The sequence below is a fragment of the Pelobates fuscus genome, chromosome 4 (assembly GCF_036172605.1).
Source record: "Pelobates fuscus isolate aPelFus1 chromosome 4, aPelFus1.pri, whole genome shotgun sequence".
In the NCBI taxonomy this organism is placed as follows: Eukaryota; Metazoa; Chordata; class Amphibia; order Anura; family Pelobatidae; genus Pelobates; species Pelobates fuscus.
This window is the reverse complement of record NC_086320.1, coordinates 75,447,663-75,453,662: the sequence shown is the minus strand read 5'-3', so window position 1 is coordinate 75,453,662 and position 6,000 is coordinate 75,447,663. Positions and strand designations below refer to the sequence as shown.

Below are 6,000 nucleotides of genomic sequence, written 5' to 3'. Positions count from 1 at the left end.
AAAAGGCATGTCAACTTCAACATCAGGCTATGGTTCATCTGCTTAACTTGTGACGCTGTAAACATCGTTATTCAACGTCTATTTACTTTTTTTCAGTGGAACTCCAATTCCTGTTTTGTAGCATTGATATATAAATATATATCAACGTTCTATTTTTGATGTGAAATCCTACTGTAACAGATGTACCTGTCACTAATTTCATCTATCTTTTTTTAAATAATATCGTCCCAAAAGGTCCCTTCTCACAACATGACAAGCAGAACATTTTTTGACATTTTGTTTTTTTCTTACATCCCCCATTTTTCTGGGAGTGCAAGTTTATTTGGAGCGTGTCCGTATTTCACGAACAAGTGCGTGACAGTAAAAATACAGTAGCCGATACATTTTATTAAAATTAACGTGTAGCAGTTGAAAATTGGAATTTAGTTAATTACTTGAATTTTATATTACAATTAAAATTTTACAAAAAAAAGAAAAACATTTTTTAATGTACATAAAATGTTTGCGTTTAGCCACTACCTAAAGTTATTATTATTAATTATGTAACCCATTAAGTAATTACACTATGGACATAATTTGAATTTGATAATTTTCAATCCATTTTTTGTCCATACACTCTGTTTGCAGTCACTTGGAAAATCGGTGGTTGGGAAAGCACTGTAGCTCATTTGTTTTATATGTCTTGCAAGGTAAATGTGAGAGTAGATTTTTTTTTTCTACTGGTATGTTATTATCTTTGCAATTCTGCTCATTCCCCCCAGCCCTATAGTTTGTATACATGTGTGTGTGTGTTAGTAATTAAGTCTTCAGCCAGGAGTGGATGGGCTGCTCTGTGATCCTGCTTCTGATTATTGTAGTGGTTTCTCCAGCCCCAGCAAGCGGCTCTAAGTCCAGGCTGCACGTCATTTGCAATCTGGAGACTGTTGATCACCTCACTAATTACACCTCCCCCTCTCTCCTCTCTCCTCTCTCTCTCCCTTTCTCGCTCGCTCTCTCTCATTCCCAGAGTGCATATCAGGAACAGACACACAAAGACATGCGCACTCAACTTAATCAGCCATTTTTTTAAACAGGGCTAAAACGATAATAATTAGCAGAATAAAGACATTCATTTCCTTTCCTCCTTTTCCCAAGCCCTTCACAAGCAAACAGCAAGGCATTGAATTGCACATGCTTTCACACCCAGCGGACCTAGAACAACGAGCAGAGCCTTCTCTCTCTCTCTCTCTGCTCATTCTTGCATCTGCACTCCTGCAAAAAGTTCCAGGATTATTCTTTTTTTGTATGATTGTCTATTTTTTTTTTTATATATATATTTTTCTTCTTTTTCTTGATGAACGTTCACCTTTTTTTTGTTGGATGGGATCAGCTGTAGTGACTAAGCTGAAGAGAGAGACACACGATATAAAGAAGAAGATTGAGTGGAAACTACGAAGTGGAAATGGAAAGTAAGTTTTTTCTTTAACTTTTATTGAGCAGTTTGTGTTAAATTTAGGTTGGTTATTGATTATCTTTCCAGACTGATCTTGCACAATCTTTGATATTTCGCTCTCTCTCCCACACGCTCACTCTCTCTCTCTCTTTCTTTCTTTCTCTCTCTCTCTCTCTCTCTCTCTCTCTGCTAGCCCTCTCTCACTGCCTCACTTTTGTTTCTCTCACATACACACACACACACACACATTCCCCATATGCACAGATCCCAGCTAACTCCCCCTTCCTTTCTTTTCTTTCCTCCGATCTGACATACCAGGGAGTAGTTTCCAGTGATTGCTGACGAGAGTGTCCGTTCTCTTTTTCCTTTTTATTTTCACATTCCCAGCCATCAGTTTATTCTCCGTTGTAACTTGTGTTAAGCATCTCGGTGCAGGAGAAGGAGAAAAACAACTGTCAGGGAGCAAAGCTGACTGTCAAAAAAGTGCCCCAGATCTCTTAGCCAGGGATGCCTCAAAGCGATATTTGTCCTTACATTGGGAAACAATTCTCTGGCATCGCAATGCAAATGCTTCCACTGTGTTTATTCCTGACCGTCTCTGTAGTGCTCTGTATTAATTTCAGGTCCCAGGTATGATTGCTGCTCCAGTGGGGGAAAAAAAACACAAAATTGTTGTTGTTATTTGTGATTAACAGCAAAAAAAGTTGTTGCTTTTTTGCTTGTTTTTTTTTTCTTACGATAAAAAGAAATTCCACTCATTATCTTCTTCCTTGTTCTTTGTCACAATTTCTCCATAGCAGTATTTAGCTTTAACAGAAAGCTACCCAAAGCTTCCCCTCATTGCCAGTGGCATGGTCTGTTGGGTTTAGTTGACCTTGTTGGGGGTGGCTGATAGAGAGAGAGGCCGTGGGGGATGGTTTGCAGCCCATCTCCTGGAGCTCTGTTGTCCTGTACAGACTCCCCGCTTCAGGGGAAGGCATAGCTCATCTCTCCCCTCCCTGTTCTCAGCCACTCTGACTCTCTGTGTACACAAAGAAACTGACAGAAACAGTCGCTGCTTTCCCATATACAAGAAATCGTGAAAAAGATACACAGTATCTTTAAGGGAAAAAGCTTTTATACGTTTATGTGTTTGTCCTCTAAAATGCACCTGACGCAGTTTATGTTGCAAAGAAAACACACATCATGTCCCACACTTAGGCTTTTGCTTTATCACCAAGATATATGCAATTTGTATTGTTGTTTTAATGCTGCTTTCTTTTGCCCCTTTTGGTTCCCTCTGTCTTCAATCTCCCTTTATCTGATAGTAAATTCAGCTTTGCAATGGGATAGAAGTTGGCGGTGGGAGACAAGCTTATTGTGTTACCTGCAAGTTGTGCTGAGTGTCTTTCGGCTTCTGCCGAGACAAGAGGAGCAAGGGAGGGCAGAATAGTCGCCTTCAATCCTTTTTTAACCCTTGTCGCTCTTTCAGGGCTATATCCTGATTACCTTTAAAATGTAGAAGGTAGCCAAATAGAATCACACAAAAAAAAAAAAATGTAAAAAATCACATACAAAAATGTAAAAAAAAAAAAAAATGAATAGTTACAAAGGGGAGGGGGGCTTCATGGGAGTAAAACAAAGCCAACTTCTTGCTGAAGATGGTGGCTAATATTTATCCAAACAGGCTGCTCTGACGGAAGTCTGGTCATCCCGTTGTCTGACAGTTGCATTTCCTCTGCTTCATTCATTTTCCTTTTTTTTTTCTTATTAACCCTTCTTCCTTTTTAATGAAGGCTCATGTAGATGACAGTCAAAGGAGGTTATGCATTTTTTATTTCCTCTTCCCCTGGATTTATAGTGGCTTGGTCCTTGTGAACAATCAACGCTAAAGAGCTGAGAAAATATAATATTTGTTGTATTGTGGATGCAGAGGCTGTAAGATATGCAGCCCAGCCTGTGGGGTTGCTGCTTAGACTGAGGTAGAGACTTGGCTACGATTGGGACACAACAGTGACATAGCATCGATCGCTTCCATTGAGAGCAATGGAAAAACACAGCCGGGGTATGTAACACTCTCAATGCCATCAACACTTGTTTTACTTCCTATTTACAGACTATTCTGACAGGAACCTATTGGGCTTTGGGTCAGATTTTTTTTTTCTTTTTTTTTTTTCTTCTATACGAGTACACATTTTTAAGGACTAGGAATAACCAGCACTCTTCTTGAAAAAAAAGGAGCTTTTAGAAGAAAATATATACAAAATTTACATTGTTATTTTAATTTTACTTGATGTCTACTGGATAACGTGCTAAACAGCACTGCATTGCAAGTAACATTAAAAAAACATTTTTAAATGGGAGCTCTGGATAGCTTTCTAAAATGCTGCTTCACTCAGCAGGAAGGCACAGATTTATAAAAGAATACTAGACAGCTGTTTCAGCACTTGGTCTCAGCACAATGGTCCTTAAAGATTATTCTTCAATTCATAGTTTTCTCATTGCACATGCATAGTGTAATTGCTTGAGATATAACTGTGACTACACTATATTTACTTTTTTTTTTTAATTGCCTGAGATTTCTGACCAGTGTAAACATACTATTCTGTTTATCATCAAGCACACACTGTCAACAAGGAAACATGTAAATGTTGTAAATCTGTGAAAATTAAAGCTCTACCCAAGGAACAAAGAAAGGTCAGATAGACCATCTGTGGATAACAACAATACTTGTGTAGCCTTATGCAGTACTACTGGTTAATTATTCTTGTAAATTGAAGTTATCAATTAAGCAGCACTCAAAATAGAGGAGACCTCAGCTGAGGCCATATCTGCATCTTATAGAATTTTGTTTGCACAATTATGCTCTTTTGTGGCTTGCTTCTTAAAAAAAAAGATGCTGCACCAGCAAGTTTAGAATAAGGTTGTTGTGAAATCACATTAATATTGCAGAATTTACTGCTTCAATCCATGAGCCTAAATTTACACAATGAAATTTGATTATCCCTAATAACAATATTAGATCCTGCACTGGATGGATGAGAATTGAGGTGGTTTTTGTTGATTGCAAAGGTTTAATGTTGCATTTCAGAATCTGATGTGGTTTAGCCTCTCTTCCATTAACAGGAAAGCCCCTGAGGTTTTACAATTATTTCTTAAAGATAATACATTTAAGATTGCATTGGTAGGCAGGAGAAATGTCATAAAGGCAAGAAGGGAAGCCCTTAATAACTCTCGAGATTCAGACATGTTCAGCAGTTAGATTGGCTTTGACTTCACCAAGGGTCGACAATGTGTCATATCCATGAAGCCAAATTGCCCTCTGCCTATATGATATTAATGTGCAAATCAATATTTCAGGGATTAAATTTCCCTTCTTCATTTTTTATGGTTTCTACCTCAATAAGTCTCAAGTCTATTAGAAGAAGCTGTTTGATTTAAAATCTTGCACTACAGAATGACTTGTTTTATAGACTGTTTTGAGATTTTAATTTTGAGAAAAAATTAAAATAATAAATAAAATAAAAGTGTGTGTAAACGACAGGTATAGTATTAACTGTGCGGAGTATAGTCAAGCTCGACATCCTAACCCCCTTCTTAAATTAAGACCTAAAGAATTATTGGGAATATAATATTCTTGTTTATATTAGACGTTTTCCTTCTGCGGCCTTAAAAATATTGTGTTAATCACCTATTGATTTATTTCAAAATCAATTGAAGCACCCTTCCTAGTTGTGATTTGTTTAGCAATCTTTGTTGGCATTCTTATTTTACTAAGCAGCATGAATTCCTTCATAATCTTGGGATACTATATCAGTTCCAGGTTTTCTGCTAAGAATTGGAGCATTAAACAGGTTAGCTAATCATATCTACCATGAATGACCTAATCGATTCCTTACTGGTGACAAGCTAAGCAGTAAACTAGCAGTGATGAGAGCTATGTGTAGTTTGGACTGTCCTTCCTTTATAGTGATAGGCCCATTTTACTATTTGTATAGGCTACATTATACATCTGTCATCACATATTTTTATTTATTTTTGTAATTTTAATTTTAATCAATTATTTGTAGGAGTATGTTAATTTTATATGTAATAGACACTGCAATGAGTAGAAAAAAATAAAATCAAAATGTCATAACTTGAAAATCGTATTACCTATGGAAGGCCTACCTACTGCCTGTAATCTCCTGTTATCAGGGCTGCCCAGCAAGCGGCTGGCGGAGAATTATGGGAAATGTAGTCCGACAACAGCTGGGGGGGCTAAGTTTGAACACCCCTGGTTTATAATGTTAAACCATCTGTACCAAATTCCGCTCAGCTGCATGCATTTCATATGTGATAGAACATTTTTTTCCATTCAGTGTGAAGTGTTCCTTCCGAAAAAAACGTATTGCAGACTCGCTTAATTTAGTCTGCTAAAAGAAATACCCATGAAAAGGACAAAAGGATCTTTAATCTCAGCAAGCTGTTTGTTTTTCTTAAAGATTCCTGTCTGTTTCTGTTTGAAATGTTCTGTTTATTGAGGGGATGATTTTGAGGTGTGACATTAGAATAATGCAGGATTTTTTCATTCTGCTTGTTGAGCTCTC

The 6,000-nt window shown here is 37.3% G+C and overlaps 1 protein-coding gene across 3 annotated transcripts in view; it reads left to right on the top strand.

The window, feature by feature from the left end:
- Nucleotides 1–1,310: 1,310 nt before the first annotated feature.
- Nucleotides 1,311–6,000, top strand: part of ZFHX4 (zinc finger homeobox 4) — a 153,553-nt gene continuing 148,863 nt past the window's right edge. For 2 of the 3 annotated variants that reach the window (XM_063451311.1, XM_063451309.1), the window contains exon 1: nt 1,311–1,448. The gene's annotated coding sequence lies outside the window, so the exon portion shown is untranslated. Of the gene's footprint in view, nt 1,449–3,104; nt 3,477–6,000 lie in introns of those variants that run through there. The other variant, XM_063451310.1, reaches the window with a different exon arrangement.